The sequence below is a fragment of the Furipterus horrens genome, unplaced genomic scaffold, assembly GCF_987537825.1.
Source record: "Furipterus horrens unplaced genomic scaffold, mFurHor1.1.pri manual_scaffold_15, whole genome shotgun sequence".
Lineage (NCBI taxonomy): Eukaryota > Metazoa > Chordata > Mammalia > Chiroptera > Furipteridae > Furipterus > Furipterus horrens.
In genome coordinates, this window is record NW_028327185.1 from 19928401 (window position 1) to 19955800 (window position 27400).

Sequence of the window (27400 nt, forward strand, 5' to 3'; positions counted from 1 at the left end):
TCACAGCTTGGGAGTTCGAGGCTCTGGAAGATGCATAAACGGGGCTTACCTATTACAGAGGTGGCACATAGGCCACAGGGGCACTGATTAGGGAGGATATTATAGGGCCATCCATGGTCAGGACATTCCAGGCTTCTTGAATGGATCTTCAAAGTCTTGAGGCCCTGAGAGTCCACGTTCAGAGGGAGCTATGCTAAGGAGGTCTGAGGACACTGAAATTCCATGCCAGCAGGTTTCTTCACCCAAACCATTTCTTTGTCAGAATACTTTTGTATTCTGTAAGATCCATGGCTAAGGGCTTCTCTGTCGCGAGCGGGGTCTATGATTCAGCGATCATAGCCCCCTAGGCCGCACTCAGGGCCTGTGTGCTCAGAAGTGGACACATACGGTTTCTTACATCATCTGTGCCACACAGGTCCAAGAGGGGCATATTCACGGTCACTTATTTATTTTTGTTCAATTGGGCCTCGATTGCTTTTGGGGGGGCGGTGGTTGTTTAAATGGGAGCTGTTCAACTTTAAAAGTTTGCACTGAGGGTTCCTGGCTCAGCACTGAACTTTTGCAGTGCTTACACAAGATCTCAGGGTTAGATACTCAAAACGGGCCAGGGAAAAGGGACATGAGGTTGGGAGCATTTGAAGATTCAAAATTTCGACGCTTATTAGATTCACATTTACTAGTGATGACCCAGAGAGGTCAGGTTCGGGAGGCTCACAGGCACGAGTTTTGCTCGGAATGGGCCACATCCAGATGCTGATGCTCAGTGGCATTAGCACTAAGATGTCTCCCATTCTCGGCGTGGGTCCACCCCCATTCTCAGGGTGGGTCCATCCACATGAAGGCTCGTGGCCTGGCGCGTTTTCTGGGACTTCACAGAGTTACAGGTGTTGTATTTGAACGGGTCCCTTTGAAATCAGAGCGTCCATGCTCATCAAAGTGCACTTAGAGGAAATTCACATCGCCAAGGGGCGACGTGCGAGCCGACGTCACAATGTTGAGGGTTCGCATCCAAGGAGTCTACGAATGGACGGTACACGTTTAGAGGGCCCACACGAAGCAGTCTGCAAACAGGTACGTCGGTACTCAGCAGGTTCTTTGTCGGGTGCCACAGGGCAAGGCGGTAAACGCGATCGACTGGGTAGATAAAGGGGAGCCATGTCACGTAGTTTAACATCTCACCAGTACCGTCGCAGGAAGGGGTCACAGCTTGGGAGTTCGAGGCTCTGGAAGATGCATAAACGGGGCTTACCTGTTACAGAGATGGCACATAGGCCACAGGGGCACTGATTAGGGAGGATATTATAGGGCCATCCATGGTCAGGACATTCCAGGCTTCTTGAATGGATCTTCAAAGTCTTGAGGCCCTGAGAGTCCACGTTCAGATGGAGCTATGCTAAGGAGGTCTGAGGACACTGAAATTCCATGCCAGCAGGTTTCTTCACCCAAACCATTTCTTTGTCAGAATACTTTTGTATTCTATAAGATCCATGGCTAAGGGCTTCTCTGTCGCGAGCGGGGTCTATGATTCAGCGATCATAGCCCCCTAGGCCGCACTCAGGGCCTGTGTGCTCAGAAGTGGACACATACGGTTTCTTACATCATCTGTGCCACACAGGTCCAAGAGGGGCATATTCACGGTCACTTATTTATTTTTGTTCAATTGAGCCTCGATTGCTTTTGGGGGGGCGGTGGTCGTTTAAATGGGAGCTCTTCAACTTTAAAAGTTTGCACTGAGGGTTCCTGGCTCAGCACTGAACTTTTGCAGGGCTTACACAAGATCTCAGGGTTAGATACTCAAAACGGGCCAGTGAAAAGGGACATGAGGTTGGGAGCATTTGAAGATTCAAAATTTCGACGCTTATTAGATTCACATTTACTAGTGATGACCCAGAGAGGTCAGGTTCGGGAGGCTCACAGGCACGAGTTTTGCTCGGAATGGGCCACGTCCAGATGCTGATGCTCAGTGGCATTAGCACTAAGATGTCTCCCATTCTCGGCGTGGGTCCACCCCCATTCTCAGGGTGGGTCCATCCACATGAAGGCTCGTGGCCTGGCGCGTTTTCTGGGACTTCACAGAGTTACAGGTGTTGTATTTGAACGGGTCCCTTTGAAATCAGAGCGTCCATGCTCATCAAAGTGCACTTACAGGAAATTCACATCGCCAAGGGGCGACGTGCGAGCCGACGTCACAATGTTGAGGGTTCGCATCCAAGGAGTCTACGAATGGACGGTACACGTTTAGAGGGCCCACACGAAGAAGTCTGCAAACAGGTACGTCGGTACTCAGCAGGTTCTTTGTCGGGTGCCACAGGGCGAGGCGGTAAACGCGATCGACTGGGTAGATAAAGGGGAGCCATGTCACGTAGTTTAACACCTCACCAGTACCGTCGCAGGAAGAGGTCACAGCTTGGGAGTTCGAGGCTCTGGAAGATGCATAAACGGGGCTTACCTATTACAGAGGTGGCACATAGGCCACAGGGGCACTGATTAGGGAGGATATTATAGGGCCATCCATGGTCAGGACATTCCAGGCTTCTTGAATGGATCTTCAAAGTCTTGAGGCCCTGAGAGTCCACGTTCAGAGGGAGCTATGCTAAGGAGGTCTGAGGACACTGAAATTCCATGCCAGCAGGTTTCTTCACCCAAACCATTTCTTTGTCAGAATACTTTTGTATTCTGTAAGATCCATGGCTAAGGGCTTCTCTGTCGCGAGCGGGGTCTATGATTCAGCGATCATAGCCCCCTAGGCCGCACTCAGTGCCTGTGTGCTCAGAAGTGGACACATACGGTTTCTTACATCATCTGTGCCACACAGGTCCAAGAGGGGCATATTCAGGGTCACTTATTTATTTTTGTTCAATTGGGCCTCGACTGCTTTTGGGGGGGCGGGGTGGTCGTTTAAATGGGAGCTGTTCAACTTTAAAAGTTGGCACTGAGGGTTCCTGGCTCAGCACTGAACTTTTGCAGGGCTTACACAAGATCTCAGGGTTAGATACTCAAAACGGGCCAGGGAAAAGGGACATGAGGTTGGGAGCATTTGAAGATTCAAAATTTCGACGCTTATTAGATTCACATTTACTAGTGATGACCCAGAGAGGTCAGGTTCGGGAGGCTCACAGGCACGAGTTTTGCTCGGAATGGGCCACGTCCAGATGCTGATGCTCAGTGGCATTAGCACTAAGATGTCTCCCATTCTCGGCGTGGGTCCACCCCCATTCTCAGGGTGGGTCCATCCACATGAAGGCTCGTGGCCTGGCGCGTTTTCTGGGACTTCACAGAGTTACAGGTGTTGTATTTGAACGGGTCCCTTTGAAATCAGAGCGTCCATGCTCATCAAAGTGCACTTACAGGAAATTCACATCGCCAAGGGGCGACGTGCGAGCCGACGTCACAATGTTGAGGGTTCGCATCCAAGGAGTCTACAAATGGACGGTACACGTTCAGAGGGCCCACACGAAGAAGTCTGCAAACAGGTACGTCGGTACTCAGCAGGTTCTTTGTCGGGTGCCACAGGGCGAGGCGGTAAACGCGATCGACTGGGTAAAGGGGAGCCATGTCACGTAGTTTAACACCTCACCAGTACCGTCGCAGGAAGGGGTCACAGCTTGGGAGTTCGAGGCTCTGGAAGATGCATAAACGGGGCTTACCTATTACAGAAGTGGCACATAGGCCACAGGGGCACTGATTAGGGAGGATATTATAGGGCCATCCATGGTCAGGACATTCCAGGCTTCTTGAATGGATCTTCAAAGTCTTGAGGCCCTGAGAGTCCACGTTCAGAGGGAGCTATGCTAAGGAGGTCTGAGGACACTGAAATTCCATGCCAGCAGGTTTCTTCACCCAAACCATTTCTTTGTCAGAATACTTTTGTATTCTGTAAGATCCATGGCTAAGGGCTTCTCTGTCGCGAGCGGGGTCTATGATTCAGCGATCATAGCCCCCTAGGCCGCACTCAGGGCCTGTGTGCTCAGAAGTGGACACATACGGTTTCTTACATCATCTGTGCCACACAGGTCCAAGAGGGGCATATTCAGGGTCACTTATTTATTTTTGTTCAAATGGGCCTCGACTGCTTTTGGGGGGGTGTGGTCGTTTAAATGGGAGCTGTTCAACTTTAAAAGTTTGCACTGAGGGTTCCTGGCTCAGCACTGAACTTTTGCAGGGCTTACACAAGATCTCAGGGGTTAGATACTCAAAACGGGCCAGGGAAAAGGGACATGAGGTTGGGAGCATTTGAAGATTCAAAATTTCGACGCTTATTAGATTCACATTTACTAGTGATGACCCAGAGAGGTCAGGTTCGGGAGGCTCACAGGCACGAGTTTTGCTCGGAATGGGCCACATCCAGATGCTGATGCTCAGTGGCATTAGCACTAAGATGTCTCCCATTCTCGGCGTGGGTCCACCCCCATTCTCAGGGTGGGTCCATCCACATGAAGGCTCGTGGCCTGGCGCGTTTTCTGGGACTTCACAGAGTTACAGGTGTTGTATTTGAACGGGTCCCTTTGAAATCAGAGCGTCCATGCTCATCAAAGTGCACTTACAGGAAATTCACATCGCCAAGGGGCGACGTGCGAGCCGATGTCACAATGTTGAGGGTTCGCATCCAAGGAGTCTACGAATGGACGGTACACGTTTAGAGGGCCCACACGAAGAAGTCTGCAAACAGGTACGTCGGTACTCAGCAGGTTCTTTGTCGGGTGCCACAGGGCGAGGCGGTAAACGCGATCGACTGGGTAGATAAAGGGGAGCCATGTCACGTAGTTTAACACATCACCAGTACCGTCGCAGGAAGGGGTCACAGCTTGGGAGTTCGAGGCTCTGAAAGATGCATAAACGGGGCTTACCTATTACAGAAGTGGCACATAGGCCACAGGGGCACTGATTAGGGAGGATATTATAGGGCCATCCATGGTCAGGACATTCCAGGCTTCTTGAATGGATCTTCAAAGTCTTGAGGCCCTGAGAGTCCACGTTCAGAGGGAGCTATGCTAAGGAGGTCTGAGGACACTGAAATTCCATGCCAGCAGGTTTCTTCACCCAAACCATTTCTTTGTCAGAATACTTTTGTATTCTGTAAGATCCATGGCTAAGGGCTTCTCTGTCGCGAGCGGGGTCTATGATTCAGCGATCATAGCCCCCTAGGCCGCACTCAGGGCCTGTGTGCTCAGAAGTGGACACATACGGTTTCTTACATCCTCTGTGCCACACAGGTCCAAGAGGGGCATATTCAGGGTGACTTATTTATTTTTGTTCAATTGGGCCTCGACTGCTTTTGGGGGGGGGGGTCGTTTAAATGGGAGCTGTTCAACTTTAAAAGTTTGCACTGAGGGTTCCTGGCTCAGCACTGAACTTTTGCAGGGCTTACACAAGATCTCAGGGGTTAGATACCCAAAACGGGCCAGGGAAAAGGGACATGAGGTTGGGAGCATTTGAAGATTCAAAATTTCGACGCTTATTAGATTCACATTTACTAGTGATGACCCAGAGAGGTCAGGTTCGGGAGGCTCACAGGCACGAGTTTTGCTCGGAATGGGCCACGTCCAGATGCTGATGCTCAGTGGCATTAGCACTAAGATGTCTCCCATTCTCGGCGTTGGTCCACCCCCATTCTCAGGGTGGGTCCATCCACATGAAGGCTCGTGGCCTGGCGCGTTTTCTGGGACTTCACAGAGTTACAGGTGTTGTATTTGAACGGGTCCCTTTGAAATCAGAGCGTCCATGCTCATCAAAGTGCACTTACAGGAAATTCACATCGCCAAGGGGCGACGTGCGAGCCGACGTCACAATGTTGAGGGTTCGCATCCAAGGAGTCTACGAATGGACGGTACACGTTCAGAGGGCCCACACGAAGAAGTCTGCAAACAGGTACGTCGGTACTCAGCAGGTTCTTTGTCGGGTGCCACAGGGCGAGGCGGTAAACGCGATCGACTGGGTAGATAAAGGGGAGCCATGTCACGTAGTTTAACACCTCACCAGTACCGTCGCAGGAAGGGGTCACAGCTTGGGAGTTCGAGGCTCTGGAAGATGCATAAACGGGGCTTACCTATTACAGAAGTGGCACATAGGCCACAGGGGCACTGATTAGGGAGGATATTATAGGGCCATCCATGGTCAGGACATTCCAGGCTTCTTGAATGGATCTTCAAAGTCTTGAGGCCCTGAGAGTCCACGTTCAGAGGGAGCTATGCTAAGGAGGTCTGAGGACACTGAAATTCCATGCCAGCAGGTTTCTTCACCCAAACCATTTCTTTGTCAGAATACTTTTGTATTCTGTAAGATCCATGGCTAAGGGCTTCTCTGTCGCGAGCGGGGTCTATGATTCAGCGATCATAGCCCCCTAGGCCGCACTCAGGGCCTGTGTGCTCAGAAGTGGACACATACGGTTTCTTACATCATCTGTGCCACACAGGTCCAAGAGGGGCATATTCAGGGTGACTTATTTATTTTTGTTCAATTGGGCCTCGACTGCTTTTGGGGGGGGGTGGTCGTTTAAATGGGAGCTGTTCAACTTTAAAAGTTTGCACTGAGGGTTCCTGGCTCAGCACTGAACTTTTGCAGTGCTTACACAAGATCTCAGGGGTTAGATACTCAAAACGGGCCAGGGAAAAGGGACATGAGGTTGGGAGCATTTGAAGATTCAAAATTTCGACGCTTATTAGATTCACATTTACTAGTGATGACCCAGAGAGGTCAGGTTCGGGAGGCTCACAGGCACGAGTTTTGCTCGGAATGGGCCACGTCCAGATGCTGATGCTCAGTGGCATTAGCACTAAGATGTCTCCCATTCTCGGCGTGGGTCCACCCCCATTCTCAGGGTGGGTCTATCCACATGAAGGCTCGTGGCCTGGCGCGTTTTCTGGGACTTCACAGAGTTACAGGTGTTGTATTTGAACGGGTCCCTTTGAAATCAGAGCGTCCATGCTCATCAAAGTGCACTTACAGGAAATTCACATCGCCAAGGGGCGACGTGCGAGCCGACGTCACAATGTTGAGGGTTCGCATCCAAGGAGTCTACGAATGGACGGTACACGTTTAGAGGGCCCACACGAAGAAGACTGCAAACAGGTACGTCGGTACTCAGCAGGTTCTTTGTCGGGTGCCACAGGGCGAGGCGGTAAACGCGATCGACTGGGTAGATAAAGGGGAGCCATGTCACGTAGTTTAACACCTCACCAGTACCGTCGCAGGAAGGGGTCACAGCTTGGGAGTTCGAGGCTGTGGAAGATGCATAAACGGGGCTTACCTATTACAGAGGTGGCACATAGGCCACAGGGGCACTGATTAGGGAGGATATTATAGGGCCATCCATGGTCAGGACATTCCAGGCTTCTTGAATGGATCTTCAAAGTCTTGAGGCCCTGAGAGTCCACGTTCAGAGGGAGCTATGCTAAGGAGGTCTGAGGACACTGAAATTCCATGCCAGCAGGTTTCTTCACCCAAACCATTTCTTTGTCAGAATACTTTTGTATTCTGTAAGATCCATGGCTAAGGGCTTCTCTGTCGCGAGCGGGGTCTATGATTCAGCGATCATAGCCCCCTAGGCCGCACTCAGGGCCTGTGTGCTCAGAAGTGGACACATACTGTTTCTTACATCATCTGTGCCACACAGGTCCAAGAGGGGCATATTCAGGGTGACTTATTTATTTTTGTTCAATTGGGCCTCGACTGCTTTTGGGGGGTGGTCGTTTAAATGGGAGCTGTTCAACTTTAAAAGTTTGCACTGAGGGTTCCTGGCTCAGCACTGAACTTTTGCAGGGCTTACACAAGATCTCAGGGGTTAGATACCCAAAACGGGCCAGGGAAAAGGGACATGAGGTTGGGAGCATTTGAAGATTCAAAATTTCGACGCTTATTAGATTCACATTTACTAGTGATGACCCAGAGAGGTCAGGTTCGGGAGGCTCACAGGCACGAATTTTGCTCGGAATGGGCCACGTCCAGATGCTGATGCTCAGTGGCATTAGCACTAAGATGTCTCCCATTCTCGGCGTTGGTCCACCCCCATTCTCAGGGTGGGTCCATCCACATGAAGGCTCGTGGCCTGGCGCGTTTTCTGGGACTTCACAGAGTTACAGGTGTTGTATTTGAACGGGTCCCTTTGAAATCAGAGCGTCCATGCTCATCAAAGTGCACTTACAGGAAATTCACATCGCCAAGGGGCGACGTGCGAGCCGACGTCACAATGTTGAGGGTTCGCATCCAAGGAGTCTACGAATGGACGGTACACGTTCAGAGGGCCCACACGAAGAAGTCTGCAAACAGGTACGTCGGTACTCAGCAGGTTCTTTGTCGGGTGCCACAGGGCGAGGCGGTAAACGCGATCGACTGGGTAGATAAAGGGGAGCCATGTCACGTAGTTTAACACCTCACCAGTACCGTCGCAGGAAGGGGTCACAGCTTGGGAGTTCGAGGCTCTGGAAGATGCATAAACGGGGCTTACCTATTACAGAAGTGGCACATAGGCCACAGGGGCACTGATTAGGGAGGATATTATAGGGCCATCCATGGTCAGGACATTCCAGGCTTCTTGAATGGATCTTCAAAGTCTTGAGGCCCTGAGAGTCCACGTTCAGAGGGAGCTATGCTAAGGAGGTCTGAGGACACTGAAATTCCATGCCAGCAGGTTTCTTCACCCAAACCATTTCTTTGTCAGAATACTTTTGTATTCTGTAAGATCCATGGCTAAGGGCTTCTCTGTCGCGAGCGGGGTCTATGATTCAGCGATCATAGCCCCCTAGGCCGCACTCAGGGCCTGTGTGCTCAGAAGTGGACACATACGGTTTCTTACATCATCTGTGCCACACAGGTCCAAGAGGGGCATATTCAGGGTCACTTATTTATTTTTGTTCAATTGGGCCTCGACTGCTTTTGGGGGGGGGTGGTCGTTTAAATGGGAGCTGTTCAACTTTAAAAGTTTGCACTGAGGGTTCCTGGCTCAGCACTGAACTTTTGCAGTGCTTACACAAGATCTCAGGGGTTAGATACTCAAAACGGGCCAGGGAAAAGGGACATGAGGTTGGGAGCATTTGAAGATTCAAAATTTCGACGCTTATTAGATTCACATTTACTAGTGATGACCCAGAGAGGTCAGGTTCGGGAGGCTCACAGGCACGAGTTTTGCTCGGAATGGGCCACGTCCAGATGCTGATGCTCAGTGGCATTAGCACTAAGATGTCTCCCATTCTCGGCGTGGGTCCACCCCCATTCTCAGGGTGGGTCCATCCACATGAAGGCTCGTGGCCTGGCGCGTTTTCTGGGACTTCACAGAGTTACAGGTGTTGTATTTGAACGGGTCCCTTTGAAATCAGAGCGTCCATGCTCATCAAAGTGCACTTACAGGAAATTCACATCGCCAAGGGGCGACGTGCGAGCCGACGTCACAATGTTGAGGGTTCGCATCCAAGGAGTCTACGAATGGACGGTACACGTTTAGAGGGCCCACACGAAGAAGACTGCAAACAGGTACGTCGGTACTCAGCAGGTTCTTTGTCGGGTGCCACAGGGCGAGGCGGTAAACGCGATCGACTGGGTAGATAAAGGGGAGCCATGTCACGTAGTTTAACACCTCACCAGTACCGTCGCAGGAAGGGGTCACAGCTTGGGAGTTCGAGGCTCTGGAAGATGCATAAACGGGGCTTACCTATTACAGAGGTGGCACATAGGCCACAGGGGCACTGATTAGGGAGGATATTATAGGGCCATCCATGGTCAGGACATTCCAGGCTTCTTGAATGGATCTTCAAAGTCTTGAGGCCCTGAGAGTCCACGTTCAGAGGGAGCTATGCTAAGGAGGTCTGAGGACACTGAAATTCCATGCCAGCAGGTTTCTTCACCCAAACCATTTCTTTGTCAGAATACTTTTGTATTCTGTAAGATCCATGGCTAAGGGCTTCTCTGTCGCGAGCGGGGTCTATGATTCAGCGATCATAGCCCCCTAGGCCGCACTCAGGGCCTGTGTGCTCAGAAGTGGACACATACGGTTTCTTACATCATCTGTGCCACACAGGTCCAAGAGGGGCATATTCAGGGTCACTTATTTATTTTTGTTCAATTGGGCCTCGACTGCTTTTGGGGGGGGGGTGGTCGTTTAAATGGGAGCTGTTCAACTTTAAAAGTTTGCACTGAGGGTTCCTGGCTCAGCACTGAACTTTTGCAGGGCTTACACAAGATCTCAGGGTTAGATACTCAAAACGGGCCAGGGAAAAGGGACATGAGGTTGGGAGCATTTGAAGATTCAAAATTTCGACGCTTATTAGATTCACATTTACTAGTGATGACCCAGAGAGGTCAGGTTCGGGAGGCTCACAGGCACGAGTTTTGCTCGGAATGGGCCACGTCCAGATGCTGATGCTCAGTGGCATTAGCACTAAGATGTCTCCCATTCTCGGCGTGGGTCCACCCCCATTCTCAGGGTGGGTCCATCCACATGAAGGCTCGTGGCCTGGCGCGTTTTCTGGGACTTCACAGAGTTACAGGTGTTGTATTTGAACGGGTCCCTTTGAAATCAGAGCGTCCATGCTCATCAAAGTGCACTTACAGGAAATTCACATCGCCAAGGGGCGACGTGCGAGCCGACGTCACAATGTTGAGGGTTCGCATCCAAGGAGTCTACGAATGGACGGTACACGTTTAGAGGGCCCACACGAAGAAGTCTGCAAACAGGTACGTCGGTACTCAGCAGGTTCTTTGTCGGGTGCCACAGGGCGAGGCGGTAAACGCGATCGACTGGGTAGATAAAGGGGAGCCATGTCACGTAGTTTAACACCTCACCAGTACCGTCGCAGGAAGGGGTCACAGCTTGGGAGTTCGAGGCTCTGGAAGATGCATAAACGGGGCTTACCTATTACAGAGGTGGCACATAGGCCACAGGGGCACTGATTAGGGAGGATATTATAGGGCCATCCATGGTCAGGACATTCCAGGCTTCTTGAATGGATCTTCAAAGTCTTGAGGCCCTGAGAGTCCACGTTCAGAGGGAGCTATGCTAAGGAGGTCTGAGGACACTGAAATTCCATGCCAGCAGGTTTCTTCACCCAAACCATTTCTTTGTCAGAATACTTTTGTATTCTGTAAGATCCATGGCTAAGGGCTTCTCTGTCGCGAGCGGGGTCTATGATTCAGCGATCATAGCCCCCTAGGCCGCACTCAGGGCCTGTGTGCTCAGAAGTGGACACATACGGTTTCTTACATCATCTGTGCCACACAGGTCCAAGAGGGGCATATTCACGGTCACTTATTTATTTTTGTTCAATTGGGCCTCGATTGCTTTTGGGGGGGCGGTGGTTGTTTAAATGGGAGCTGTTCAACTTTAAAAGTTTGCACTGAGGGTTCCTGGCTCAGCACTGAACTTTTGCAGTGCTTACACAAGATCTCAGGGTTAGATACTCAAAACGGGCCAGGGAAAAGGGACATGAGGTTGGGAGCATTTGAAGATTCAAAATTTCGACGCTTATTAGATTCACATTTACTAGTGATGACCCAGAGAGGTCAGGTTCGGGAGGCTCACAGGCACGAGTTTTGCTCGGAATGGGCCACATCCAGATGCTGATGCTCAGTGGCATTAGCACTAAGATGTCTCCCATTCTCGGCGTGGGTCCACCCCCATTCTCAGGGTGGGTCCATCCACATGAAGGCTCGTGGCCTGGCGCGTTTTCTGGGACTTCACAGAGTTACAGGTGTTGTATTTGAACGGGTCCCTTTGAAATCAGAGCGTCCATGCTCATCAAAGTGCACTTAGAGGAAATTCACATCGCCAAGGGGCGACGTGCGAGCCGACGTCACAATGTTGAGGGTTCGCATCCAAGGAGTCTACGAATGGACGGTACACGTTTAGAGGGCCCACACGAAGCAGTCTGCAAACAGGTACGTCGGTACTCAGCAGGTTCTTTGTCGGGTGCCACAGGGCAAGGCGGTAAACGCGATCGACTGGGTAGATAAAGGGGAGCCATGTCACGTAGTTTAACATCTCACCAGTACCGTCGCAGGAAGGGGTCACAGCTTGGGAGTTCGAGGCTCTGGAAGATGCATAAACGGGGCTTACCTGTTACAGAGATGGCACATAGGCCACAGGGGCACTGATTAGGGAGGATATTATAGGGCCATCCATGGTCAGGACATTCCAGGCTTCTTGAATGGATCTTCAAAGTCTTGAGGCCCTGAGAGTCCACGTTCAGATGGAGCTATGCTAAGGAGGTCTGAGGACACTGAAATTCCATGCCAGCAGGTTTCTTCACCCAAACCATTTCTTTGTCAGAATACTTTTGTATTCTATAAGATCCATGGCTAAGGGCTTCTCTGTCGCGAGCGGGGTCTATGATTCAGCGATCATAGCCCCCTAGGCCGCACTCAGGGCCTGTGTGCTCAGAAGTGGACACATACGGTTTCTTACATCATCTGTGCCACACAGGTCCAAGAGGGGCATATTCACGGTCACTTATTTATTTTTGTTCAATTGAGCCTCGATTGCTTTTGGGGGGGCGGTGGTCGTTTAAATGGGAGCTCTTCAACTTTAAAAGTTTGCACTGAGGGTTCCTGGCTCAGCACTGAACTTTTGCAGGGCTTACACAAGATCTCAGGGTTAGATACTCAAAACGGGCCAGTGAAAAGGGACATGAGGTTGGGAGCATTTGAAGATTCAAAATTTCGACGCTTATTAGATTCACATTTACTAGTGATGACCCAGAGAGGTCAGGTTCGGGAGGCTCACAGGCACGAGTTTTGCTCGGAATGGGCCACGTCCAGATGCTGATGCTCAGTGGCATTAGCACTAAGATGTCTCCCATTCTCGGCGTGGGTCCACCCCCATTCTCAGGGTGGGTCCATCCACATGAAGGCTCGTGGCCTGGCGCGTTTTCTGGGACTTCACAGAGTTACAGGTGTTGTATTTGAACGGGTCCCTTTGAAATCAGAGCGTCCATGCTCATCAAAGTGCACTTACAGGAAATTCACATCGCCAAGGGGCGACGTGCGAGCCGACGTCACAATGTTGAGGGTTCGCATCCAAGGAGTCTACGAATGGACGGTACACGTTTAGAGGGCCCACACGAAGAAGTCTGCAAACAGGTACGTCGGTACTCAGCAGGTTCTTTGTCGGGTGCCACAGGGCGAGGCGGTAAACGCGATCGACTGGGTAGATAAAGGGGAGCCATGTCACGTAGTTTAACACCTCACCAGTACCGTCGCAGGAAGAGGTCACAGCTTGGGAGTTCGAGGCTCTGGAAGATGCATAAACGGGGCTTACCTATTACAGAGGTGGCACATAGGCCACAGGGGCACTGATTAGGGAGGATATTATAGGGCCATCCATGGTCAGGACATTCCAGGCTTCTTGAATGGATCTTCAAAGTCTTGAGGCCCTGAGAGTCCACGTTCAGAGGGAGCTATGCTAAGGAGGTCTGAGGACACTGAAATTCCATGCCAGCAGGTTTCTTCACCCAAACCATTTCTTTGTCAGAATACTTTTGTATTCTGTAAGATCCATGGCTAAGGGCTTCTCTGTCGCGAGCGGGGTCTATGATTCAGCGATCATAGCCCCCTAGGCCGCACTCAGTGCCTGTGTGCTCAGAAGTGGACACATACGGTTTCTTACATCATCTGTGCCACACAGGTCCAAGAGGGGCATATTCAGGGTCACTTATTTATTTTTGTTCAATTGGGCCTCGACTGCTTTTGGGGGGGGGTGGTCGTTTAAATGGGAGCTGTTCAACTTTAAAAGTTGGCACTGAGGGTTCCTGGCTCAGCACTGAACTTTTGTAGGGCTTACACAAGATCTCAGGGTTAGATACTCAAAACGGGCCAGGGAAAAGGGACATGAGGTTGGGAGCATTTGAAGATTCAAAATTTCGACGCTTATTAGATTCACTTTTACTAGTGATGACCCAGAGAGGTCAGGTTCGAGAGGCTCACAGGCACGAGTTTTGCTCGGAATGGGCCACGTCCAGATGCTGATGCTCAGTGGCATTAGCACTAAGATGTCTCCCATTCTCGGCGTGGGTCCACCCCCATTCTCAGGGTGGGTCCATCCACATGAAGGCTCGTGGCCTGGCGCGTTTTCTGGGACTTCACAGAGTTACAGGTGTTGTATTTGAACGGGTCCCTTTGAAATCAGAGCGTCCATGCTCATCAAAGTGCACTTACAGGAAATTCACATCGCCAAGGGGCGACGTGCGAGCCGACGTCACAATGTTGAGGGTTCGCATCCAAGGAGTCTACGAATGGATGGTACACGTTTAGAGGGCCCACACGAAGAAGTCTGCAAACAGGTACGTCGGTACTCAGCAGGTTCTTTGTCGGGTGCCACTGGGCGAGGCGGTAAACGCGATCGACTGGGTAGATAAAGGGGAGCCATGTCACGTAGTTTAACACCTCACCAGTACTGTCGCAGGAAGGGGTCACAGCTTGGGAGTTCGAGGCTCTGGAGGATGCATAAACGGGGCTTACCTATTACAGAGGTGGCACATAGGCCACAGGGGCACTGATTAGGGAGGATATTATAGGGCCATCCATGGTCAGGACATTCCAGGCTTCTTGAATGGATCTTCAAAGTCTTGAGGCCCTGAGAGTCCACGTTCAAAGGGAGCTATGCTAAGGAGGTCTGAGGACACTGAAATTCCATGCCAGCAGGTTTTTTCACCCAAACCATTTCTTTGTCAGAATACTTTTGTATTCTGTAAGATCCATGGCTAAGGGCTTCTCTGTCGCGAGCGGGGTCTATGATTCAGCGATCATAGCCCCCTAGGCCGCACTCAGGGCCTGTGTGCTCAGAAGTGGACACATACGGTTTCTTACATCATCTGTGCCACACAGGTCCAAGAGGGGCATATTCAGGGTCACTTATTTATTTTTGTTCAATTGGGCCTCGACTGCTTTTGGGGGGGGGGGTTGTTTAAATGGGAGCTGTTCAACTTTAAAAGTTTGCACTGAGGGTTCCTGGCTCAGCACTGAAATTTTGCAGGGCTTACACAAGATCTCAGGGTTAGATACTCAAAACGGGCCAGGGAAAAGGGACATGAGGTTGGGAGCATTTGAAGATTCAAAATTTCGACGCTTATTAGATTCACATTTACTAGTGATGACCCAGAGAGGTCAGGTTCGAGAGGCTCACAGGCACGAGTTTTGCTCGGAATGGGCCACATCCAGATGCTGATGCTCAGTGGCATTAGCACTAAGATGTCTCCCATTCTCGGCGTGGGTCCACCCCCATTCTCAGGGTGGGTCCATCCACATGAAGGCTCGTGGCCTGGCGCGTTTCCTGGGACTTCACAGAGTTACAGGTGTTGTATTTGAACGGGTCCCTTTGAAATCAGAGCGTCCATGCTCATCAAAGTGCACTTACAGGAAATTCACATCGCCAAGGGGCGACGTGCGAGCCGACGTCACAATGTTGAGGGTTCGCATCCAAGGAGTCTACGAATGGACGGTACACGTTTAGAGGGCCCACACGAAGAAGTCTGCAAACAGGTACGTCGGTACTCAGCAGGTTCTTTGTCGGGTGCCACAGGGCGAGGCGGTAAACGCGATCGACTGGGTAGATAAAGGGGAGCCATGTCACGTAGTTTAACACCTCACCAGTACCGTCGCAGGAAGGGGTCACAGCTTGGGAGTTCGAGGCTCTGGAAGATGCATAAACGGGGCTTACCTATTACAGAGGTGGCACATAGGCCACAGGGGCACTGATTAGGGAGGATATTATAGGGCCATCCATGGTCAGGACATTCCAGGCTTCTTGAATGGATCTTCAAAGTCTTGAGGCCCTGAGAGTCCACGTTCAAAGGGAGCTATGCTAAGGAGGTCTGAGGACACTGAAATTCCATGCCAGCAGGTTTCTTCACCCAAACCATTTCTTTGTCAGAATACTTTTGTATTCTGTAAGATCCATGGCTAAGGGCTTCTCTGTCGCGAGCGGGGTCTATGATTCAGCGATCATAGCCCCCTAGGCCGCACTCAGGGCCTGTGTGCTCAGAAGTGGACACATACGGTTTCTTACATCATCTGTGCCACACAGGTCCAAGAGGGGCATATTCAGGGTCACTTATTTATTTTTGTTCAATTGGGCCTCGACTGCTTTTGGGGGGTGGGTTGTTTAAATGGGAGCTGTTCAACTTTAAAAGTTTGCACTGAGGGTTCCTGGCTCAGCACTGAACTTTTGCAGGGCTTACACAAGATCTCAGGGTTAGATACTCAAAACGGTGCAGGGAAAAGGGACATGAGGTTGGGAGCATTTGAAGATTCAAAATTTCGACGCTTATTAGATTCACATTTACTAGTGATGACCCAGAGAGGTCAGGTTCGAGAGGCTCACAGGCACGAGTTTTGCTCGGAATGGGCCACATCCAGATGCTGATGCTCAGTGGCATTAGCACTAAGATGTCTCCCATTCTCGGCGTGGGTCCACCCCCATTCTCAGGGTGGGTCCATCCACATGAAGGCTCGTGGCCTGGCGCGTTTTCTGGGACTTCACAGAGTTACAGGTGTTGTATTTGAACGGGTCCCTTTGAAATCAGAGCGTCCATGCTCATCAAAGTGCACTTAGAGGAAATTCACATCGCCAAGGGGCGACGTGCGAGCCGACGTCACAATGTTGAGGGTTCGCATCCAAGGAGTCTACGAATGGACGGTACACGTTTAGAGGGCCCACACGAAGCAGTCTGCAAACAGGTACGTCGGTACTCAGCAGGTTCTTTGTCGGGTGCCACAGGGCGAGGCGGTAAACGCGATCGACTGGGTAGATAAAGGGGAGCCATGTCACGTAGTTTAACACCTCACCAGTACCGTGGCAGGAAGGGGTCACAGCTTGGGAGTTCGAGGATCTGGAAGATGCATAAACGGGGCTTACCTATTACAGAGGTGGCACATAGGCCACAGGGGCACTGATTAGGGAGGATATTATAGGGCCATCCATGGTCAGGACATTCCAGGCTTCTTGAATGGATCTTCAAAGTCTTGAGGCCCTGAGAGTCCACGTTCAGAGGGAGCTATGCTAAGGAGGTCTGAGGACACTGAAATTCCATGCCAGCAGGTTTCTTCACCCAAACCATTTCTTTGTCAGAATACTTTTGTATTCTGTAAGATCCATGGCTAAGGGCTTAACTGTCGCGAGCAGGGTCTATGATTCAGCGATCATAGCCCCCTAGGCCGCACTCAGGGCCTGTGTGCTCAGAAGTGGACACATACGGTTTCTTACATCATCTGTGCCACACGGTTCCAAGAGGGGCATATTCAGGGTCACTTATTTATTTTTGTTCAATTGGGCCTCGACTGCTTTTGGGGGGGGGGTTCGTTTAAATGGGAGCTGTTCAACTTTAAAAGTTTGCACTGAGGGTTCCTGGCTCAGCACTGAACTTTTGCAGGGCTTACACAAGATCTCAGGGTTAGATACTCAAAACGGGCCAGGGAAAAGGGACATGAGGTTGGGAGCATTTGAAGATTCAAAATTTCGACGCTTATTAGATTCACATTTACTAGTGATGACCCAGAGAGGTCAGGTTCGGGAGGCTCACAGGCACGAGTTTTGCTTGGAATGGGCCACGTCCAGATGCTGATGCTCAGTGGCATTAGCACTAAGATGTCTCCCATTCTCGGCGTGGGTCCACCCCCATTCTCAGGGTGGGTCCATCCACATGAAGGCTCGTGGCCTGGCGCGTTTTCTGGGACTTCACAGAGTTACAGGTGTTGTATTTGAACGGGTCCCTTTTAAATCAGAGCGTCCATGCTCATCAAAGTGCACTTACAGGAAATTCACATCGCCAAGGGGCGACGTGCGAGCCGACGTCACAATGTTGAGGGTTCGCATCCAAGGAGTCTACGAATGGACGGTACACGTTTAGAGGGCCCACACGAAGAAGACTGCAAACAGGTACGTCGGTACTCAGCAGGTTCTTTGTCGGGTGCCACGGGGCGAGGCGGTAAACGCGATCGACTGGGTAGATAAAGGGGAGCCATGTCACGTAGTTTAACACCTCACCAGTACCGTCGCAGGAAGGGGTCACAGCTTGGGAGTTCGAGGCTCTGGAAGATGCATAAACGGGGCTTACCTATTACAGAGATGGCACATAGGACACAGGGGCACTGATTAGGGAGGATATTATAGGGCCATCCATGGTCAGGACATTCCAGGCTTCTTGAATGGATCTTCAAAGTCTTGAGGCCCTGAGAGTCCACGTTCAGAGGGAGCTATGCTAAGGAGGTCTGAGGACACTGAAATTCCATGCCAGCAGGTTTCTTCACCCAAACCATTTCTTTGTCAGAATACTTTTGTATTCTGTAAGATCCATGGCTAAGGGCTTCTCTGTCGCGAGCGGGGTCTATGATTCAGCGATCATAGCCCCCTAGGCCGCACTCAGGGCCTGTGTGCTCAGAAGTGGACACATACGGTTTCTTACATCATCTGTGCCACACAGGTCCAAGAGGGGCATATTCAGGGTCACTTATTTATTTTTGTTCAATTGGGCCTCGACTGCTTTTGGGGGGGGGTGGTCGTTTAAATGGGAGCTGTTCAACTTTAAAAGTTGGCACTGAGGGTTCCTGGCTCAGCACTGAACTTTTGCAGGGCTTACACAAGATCTCAGGGTTAGATACTCAAAACGGTCCAGGGAAAAGGGACATGAGGTTGGGAGCATTTGAAGATTCAAAATTTCGACGCTTATTAGATTCACATTTACTAGTGATGACCCAGAGAGGTCAGGTTCGAGAGGCTCACAGGCACGAGTTTTGCTCGGAATGGGCCACATCCAGATGCTGATGCTCAGTGGCATTAGCACTAAGATGTCTCCCATTCTCGGCGTGGGTCCACCCCCATTCTCAGGGTGGGTCCATCCACATGAAGGCTCGTGGCCTGGCGCGTTTTCTGGGACTTCACAGAGTTACAGGTGTTGTATTTGAACGGGTCCCTTTGAAATCAGAGCGTCCATGCTCATCAAAGTGCACTTACAGGAAATTCACATCGCCAAGGGGCGACGTGCGAGCCGACGTCACAATGTTGAGGGTTCGCATCCAAGGAGTCTACGAATGGACGGTACACGTTTAGAGGGCCCACACGAAGAAGTCTGCAAACAGGTACGTCGGTACTCAGCAGGTTCTTTGTCGGGTGCCACAGGGCGAGGCGGTAAACGCGATCGACTGGGTAGATAAAGGGGAGCCATGTCACGTAGTTTAACACCTCACCAGTACCGTCGCAGGAAGGGGTCACAGCTTGGGAGTTCGAGGCTCTGGAAGATGCATAAACGGGGCTTACCTATTACAGAGGTGGCACATAGGCCACAGGGGCACTGATTAGGGAGGATATTATAGGGCCATCCATGGTCAGGACATTCCAGGCTTCTTGAATGGATCTTCAAAGTCTTGAGGCCCTGAGAGTCCACGTTCAGAGGGAGCTATGCTAAGGAGGTCTGAGGACACTGAAATTCCATGCCAGCAGGTTTCTTCACCCAAACCATTTCTTTGTCAGAATACTTTTGTATTTTGTAAGATCCATGGCTAAGGGCTTCTCTGTCGCGAGCGGGGTCTATGATTCAGCGATCATAGCCCCCTAGGCCGCACTCAGGGCCTGTGTGCTCAGAAGTGGACACATACGGTTTCTTACATCATCTGTGCCACACAGGTCCAAGAGGGGCATATTCAGGGTCACTTATTTATTTTTGTTCAATTGGGCCTCGACTGCTTTTGGGGGGCGGGGGTGGTCGTTTAAATGGGAGCTGTTCAACTTTAAAAGTTTGCACTGAGGGTTCCTGGCTCAGCACTGAACTTTTGCAGGGCTTACACAAGATCTCAGGGTTAGATACTCAAAACGGGCCAGGGAAAAGGGACATGAGGTTGGGAGCATTTGAAGATTCAAAAGTTCGACGCTTATTAGATTCACATTTACTAGTGATGACCCAGAGAGGTCAGGTTCGGGAGGCTCACAGGCACGAGTTTTGCTTGGAATGGGCCACGTCCAGATGCTGATGCTCAGTGGCATTAGCACTAAGATGTCTCCCATTCTCGGCGTGGGTCCACCCCCATTCTCAGGGTGGGTCCATCCACATGAAGGCTCGTGGCCTGGCGCGTTTTCTGGGACTTCACAGAGTTACAGGTGTTGTATTTGAACGGGTCCCTTTTAAATCAGAGCGTCCATGCTCATCAAAGTGCACTTACAGGAAATTCACATCGCCAAGGGGCGACGTGCGAGCCGACGTCACAATGTTGAGGGTTCGCATCCAAGGAGTCTACGAATGGACGGTACACGTTTAGAGGGCCCACACGAAGAAGACTGCAAACAGGTACGTCGGTACTCAGCAGGTTCTTTGTCGGGTGCCACGGGGCGAGGCGGTAAACGCGATCGACTGGGTAGATAAAGGGGAGCCATGTCACGTAGTTTAACACCTCACCAGTACCGTCGCAGGAAGGGGTCACAGCTTGGGAGTTCGAGGCTCTGGAAGATGCATAAACGGGGCTTACCTATTACAGAGATGGCACATAGGACACAGGGGCACTGATTAGGGAGGATATTATAGGGCCATCCATGGTCAGGACATTCCAGGCTTCTTGAATGGATCTTCAAAGTCTTGAGGCCCTGAGAGTCCACGTTCAGAGGGAGCTATGCTAAGGAGGTCTGAGGACACTGAAATTCCATGCCAGCAGGTTTCTTCACCCAAACCATTTCTTTGTCAGAATACTTTTGTATTCTGTAAGATCCATGGCTAAGGGCTTCTCTGTCGCGAGCGGGGTCTATGATTCAGCGATCATAGCCCCCTAGGCCGCACTCAGGGCCTGTGTGCTCAGAAGTGGACACATACGGTTTCTTACATCATCTGTGCCACACAGGTCCAAGAGGGGCATATTCAGGGTCACTTATTTATTTTTGTTCAATTGGGCCTCGACTGCTTTTGGGGGGGGGTGGTCGTTTAAATGGGAGCTGTTCAACTTTAAAAGTTGGCACTGAGGGTTCCTGGCTCAGCACTGAACTTTTGCAGGGCTTACACAAGATCTCAGGGTTAGATACTCAAAACGGTCCAGGGAAAAGGGACATGAGGTTGGGAGCATTTGAAGATTCAAAATTTCGACGCTTATTAGATTCACATTTACTAGTGATGACCCAGAGAGGTCAGGTTCGAGAGGCTCACAGGCACGAGTTTTGCTCGGAATGGGCCACATCCAGATGCTGATGCTCAGTGGCATTAGCACTAAGATGTCTCCCATTCTCGGCGTGGGTCCACCCCCATTCTCAGGGTGGGTCCATCCACATGAAGGCTCGTGGCCTGGCGCGTTTTCTGGGACTTCACAGAGTTACAGGTGTTGTATTTGAACGGGTCCCTTTGAAATCAGAGCGTCCATGCTCATCAAAGTGCACTTACAGGAAATTCACATCGCCAAGGGGCGACGTGCGAGCCGACGTCACAATGTTGAGGGTTCGCATCCAAGGAGTCTACGAATGGACGGTACACGTTTAGAGGGCCCACACGAAGAAGTCTGCAAACAGGTACGTCGGTACTCAGCAGGTTCTTTGTCGGGTGCCACAGGGCGAGGCGGTAAACGCGATCGACTGGGTAGATAAAGGGGAGCCATGTCACGTAGTTTAACACCTCACCAGTACCGTCGCAGGAAGGGGTCACAGCTTGGGAGTTCGAGGCTCTGGAAGATGCATAAACGGGGCTTACCTATTACAGAGGTGGCACATAGGCCACAGGGGCACTGATTAGGGAGGATATTATAGGGCCATCCATGGTCAGGACATTCCAGGCTTCTTGAATGGATCTTCAAAGTCTTGAGGCCCTGAGAGTCCACGTTCAGAGGGAGCTATGCTAAGGAGGTCTGAGGACACTGAAATTCCATGCCAGCAGGTTTCTTCACCCAAACCATTTCTTTGTCAGAATACTTTTGTATTTTGTAAGATCCATGGCTAAGGGCTTCTCTGTCGCGAGCGGGGTCTATGATTCAGCGATCATAGCCCCCTAGGCCGCACTCAGGGCCTGTGTGCTCAGAAGTGGACACATACGGTTTCTTACATCATCTGTGCCACACAGGTCCAAGAGGGGCATATTCAGGGTCACTTATTTATTTTTGTTCAATTGGGCCTCGACTGCTTTTGGGGGGCGGGGGTGGTCGTTTAAATGGGAGCTGTTCAACTTTAAAAGTTTGCACTGAGGGTTCCTGGCTCAGCACTGAACTTTTGCAGGGCTTACACAAGATCTCAGGGTTAGATACTCAAAACGGGCCAGGGAAAAGGGACATGAGGTTGGGAGCATTTGAAGATTCAAAAGTTCGACGCTTATTAGATTCACATTTACTAGTGATGACCCAGAGAGGTCAGGTTCGGGAGGCTCACAGGCACGAGTTTTGCTCGGAATGGGCCACATCCAGATGCTGATGCTCAGTGGCATTAGCACTAAGATGTCTCCCATTCTCGGCGTGGGTCCACCCCCATTCTCAGGGTGGGTCCATCCACATGAAGGCTCGTGGCCTGGCGCGTTCTCTGGGACTTCACAGAGTTACAGGTGTTGTATTTGAACGGGTCCCTTTGAAATCAGAGCGTCCATGCTCATCAAAGTGCACTTACAGGAAATTCACATCGCCAAGGGGCGACGTGCGAGCCGACGTCACAATGTTGAGGGTTCGCATCCAAGGAGTCTACGAATGGACGGTACACGTTTAGAGGGCCCACACGAAGAAGTCTGCAAACAGGTACGTCGGTACTCAGCAGGTTCTTTGTCGGGTGCCACAGGGCGAGGCGGTAAACGCGATCGACTGGGTAGATAAAGGGGAGCCATGTCACGTAGTTTAACACCTGACCAGTACCGTCGCAGGAAGGGGTCACAGCTTGGGAGTTCGAGGCTCTGGAAGATGCATAAATGGGGCTTACCTATTACAGAGGTGGCACATAGGCCACAGGGGCACTGATTAGGGAGGATATTATAGGGCCATCCATGGTCAGGACATTCCAGGCTTCTTGAATGGATCTTCAAAGTCTTGAGGCCCTGAGAGTCCACGTTCAGAGGGAGCTATGCTAAGGAGGTCTGAGGACACTGAAATTCCATGCCAGCAGGTTTCTTCACCCAAACCATTTCTTTGTCAGAATACTTTTGTATTCTGTAAGATCCATGGCTAAGGGCTTCTCTGTCGCGAGCGGGGTCTATGATTCAGCGATCATAGCCCCCTAGGCCGCACTCAGGGCCTGTGTGCTCAGAAGTGGACACATACGGTTTCTTACATCATCTGTGCCACACAGGTCCAAGAGGGGCATATTCAGGGTCACTTATTTATTTTTGTTCAATTGGGCCTCGACTGCTTTTGGGGGGGGGGGTGGTCGTTTAAATGGGAGCTGTTCAACTTTAAAAGTTTGCACTGAGGGTTCCTGGCTCAGCACTGAACTTTTGCAGGGCTTACACAAGATCTCAGGGTTAGATACTCAAAACGGGCCAGGGAAAAGGGACATGAGGTTGGGAGCATTTGAAGATTCAAAATTTCGACGCTTATTAGATTCACATTTACTAGTGATGACCCAGAGAGGTCAGGTTCGAGAGGCTCACAGGCACGAGTTTTGCTCGGAATGGGCCACATCCAGATGCTGATGCTCAGTGGCATTAGCACTAAGATGTCTCCCATTCTCGGCGTGGGTCCACCCCCATTCTCAGGGTGGGTCCATCCACATGAAGGCTCGTGGCCTGGCGCGTTTTCTGGGACTTCACAGAGTTACAGGTGTTGTATTTGAACGGGTCCCTTTGAAATCAGAGCGTCCATGCTCATCAAAGTGCACTTACAGGAAATTCACATCGCCAAGGGGCGACGTGCGAGCCGACGTCACAATGTTGAGGGTTCGCATCCAAGGAGTCTACGAATGGACGGTACACGTTTAGAGGGCCCACACGAAGCAGTCTGCAAACAGGTACGTCGGTACTCAGCAGGTTCTTTGTCGGGTGCCACGGGGCGAGGCGGTAAACGCGATCGACTGGGTAGATAAAGGGGAGCCATGTCACGTAGTTTAACACCTCACCAGTACCGTCGCAGGAAGGGGTCACAGCTTGGGAGTTCGAGGCTCTGGAAGATGCATAAACGGGGCTTACCTATTACAGAGATGGCACATAGGACACAGGGGCACTGATTAGGGAGGATATTATAGGGCCATCCATGGTCAGGACATTCCAGGCTTCTTGAATGGATCTTCAAAGTCTTGAGGCCCTGAGAGTCCACGTTCAGAGGGAGCTATGCTAAGGAGGTCTGAGGACACTGAAATTCCATGCCAGCAGGTTTCTTCACCCAAACCATTTCTTTGTCAGAATACTTTTGTATTCTGTAAGATCCATGGCTAAGGGCTTCTCTGTCGCGAGCGGGGTCTATGATTCAGCGATCATAGCCCCCTAGGCCGCACTCAGTGCCTGTGTGCTCAGAAGTGGACACATACGGTTTCTTACATCATCTGTGCCACACAGGTCCAAGAGGGGCATATTCAGGGTCACTTATTTATTTTTGTTCAATTGGGCCTCGACTGCTTTTGGGGGGGGGGTGTTCGTTTAAATGGGAGCTGTTCAACTTTAAAAGTTGGCACTGAGGGTTCCTGGCTCAGCACTGAACTTTTGCAGGGCTTACACAAGATCTCAGGGTTAGATACTCAAAACGGTCCAGGGAAAAGGGACATGAGGTTGGGAGCATTTGAAGATTCAAAATTTCGACGCTTATTAGATTCACATTTACTAGTGATGACCCAGAGAGGTCAGGTTCGAGAGACTCACAGGCACGAGTTTTGCTCGGAATGGGCCACATCCAGATGCTGATGCTCAGTGGCATTAGCACTAAGATGTCTCCCATTCTCGGCGTGGGTCCACCCCCATTCTCAGGGTGGGTCCATCCACATGAAGGCTCGTGGCCTGGCGCATTTTCTGGGACTTCACAGAGTTACAGGTGTTGTATTTGAACGGGTCCCTTTGAAATCAGAGCGTCCATGCTCATCAAAGTGCACTTACAGGAAATTCACATCGCCAAGGGGCGACGTGCGAGCCGACGTCACAATGTTGAGGGTTCGCATCCAAGGAGTCTATGAATGGACGGTACACGTTTAGAGGGCCCAGACGAAGAAGTCTGCAAACAGGTACGTCGGTACTCAGCAGGTTCTTTGTCGGGTGCCACAGGGCGAGGCGGTAAACGCGATCGACTGGGTAGATAAAGGGGAGCCATGTCACGTAGTTTAACACCTCACCAGTACCGTCGCAGGAAGGGGTCACAGCTTGGGAGTTCGAGGCTCTGGAAGATGCATAAACGGGGCTTACCTATTACAGAGGTGGCACATAGGCCACAGGGGCACTGATTAGGGAGGATATTATAGGGCCATCCATGGTCAGGACATTCCAGGCTTCTTGAATGGATCTTCAAAGTCTTGAGGCCCTGAGAGTCCACGTTCAGAGGGAGCTATGCTAAGGAGGTCTGAGGACACTGAAATTCCATGCCAGCAGGTTTCTTCACCCAAACCATTTCTTTGTCAGAATACTTTTGTATTCTGTAAGATCCATGGCTAAGGGCTTCTCTGTCGCGAGCGGGGTCTATGATTCAGCGATCATAGCCCCCTAGGCCGCACTCAGGGCCTGTGTGCTCAGAAGTGGACACATACGGTTTCTTACATCATCTGTGCCACACAGTTCCAAGAGGGGCATATTCAGGGTCACTTATTTATTTTTGTTCAATTGGGCCTCGACTGCTTTTGGGGGGGGGGGGGTTGTTTAAATGGGAGCTGTTCAACTTTAAAAGTTTGCACTGAGGGTTCCTGGCTCAGCACTGAACTTTTGCAGGGCTTACACAAGATCTCAGGGTTAGATACTCAAAACGGTGCAGGGAAAAGGGACATGAGGTTGGGAGCATTTGAAGATTCAAAATTTCGACGCTTATTAGATTCACATTTACTAGTGATGACCCAGAGAGGTCAGGTTCGGGAGGCTCACAGGCACGAGTTTTGCTCGGAATGGGCCACATCCAGATGCTGATGCTCAGTGGCATTAGCACTAAGATGTCTCCCATTCTCGGCGTGGGTCCACCCCCATTCTCAGGGTGGGTCCATCCACATGAAGGCTCGTGGCCTGGCGCGTTTTCTGGGACTTCACAGAGTTACAGGTGTTGTATTTGAACGGGTCCCTTTGAAATCAGAGCGTCCATGCTCATCAAAGTGCACTTACAGGAAATTCACATCGCCAAGGGGCGACGTGCGAGCCGACGTCACAATGTTGAGGGTTCGCATCCAAGGAGTCTACGAATGGACGGTACACGTTTAGAGGGCCCACACGAAGAAGTCTGCAAACAGGTACGTCGGTACTCAGCAGGTTCTTTGTCGGGTGCCACAGGGCGAGGCGGTAAACGCGATCGACTGGGTAGATAAAGGGGAGCCATGTCACGTAGTTTAACACCTCACCAGTACCGTCGCAGGAAGGGGTCACAGCTTGGGAGTTCGAGGCTCTGGAAGATGCATAAACGGGGCTTACCTATTACAGAGGTGGCACATAGGCCACAGGGGCACTGATTAGGGAGGATATTATAGGGCCATCCATGGTCAGGACATTCCAGGCTTCTTGAATGGATCTTCAAAGTCTTGAGGCCCTGAGAGTCCACGTTCAGAGGGAGCTATGCTAAGGAGGTCTGAGGACACTGAAATTCCATGCCAGCAGGTTTCTTCACCCAAACCATTTCTTTGTCAGAATACTTTTGTATTTTGTAAGATCCATGGCTAAGGGCTTCTCTGTCGCGAGCGGGGTCTATGATTCAGCGATCATAGCCCCCTAGGCCGCACTCAGGGCCTGTGTGCTCAGAAGTGGACACATACGGTTTCTTACATCATCTGTGCCACACAGGTCCAAGAGGGGCATATTCAGGGTCACTTATTTATTTTTGTTCAATTGCGCCTCGACTGCTTTTGGGGGGGGGGTTCGTTTAAATGGGAGCTGTTCAACTTTAAAAGTTTGCACTGAGGGTTCCTGGCTCAGCACTGAACTTTTGCAGGGCTTACACAAGATCTCAGGGTTAGATACTCAAAACGGGCCAGGGAAAAGGGACATGAGGTTGGGAGCATTTGAAGATTCAAAATTTCGACGCTTATTAGATTCACATTTACTAGTGATGACCCAGAGAGGTCAGGTTCGGGAGGCTCACAGGCACGAGTTTTGCTCGGAATGGGCCACGTCCAGATGCTGATGCTCAGTGGCATTAGCACTAAGATGTCTCCCATTCTCGGCGTGGGTCCACCCCCATTCTCAGGGTGGGTCCATCCACATGAAGGCTCGTGGCCTGGCGCGTTTTCTGGGACTTCACAGAGTTACAGGTGTTGTATTTGAACGGGTCCCTTTGAAATCAGAGCGTCCATGCTCATCAAAGTGCACTTACAGGAAATTCACATCGCCAAGGGGCGACGTGCGAGCCGACGTCACAATGTTGAGGGTTCGCATCCAAG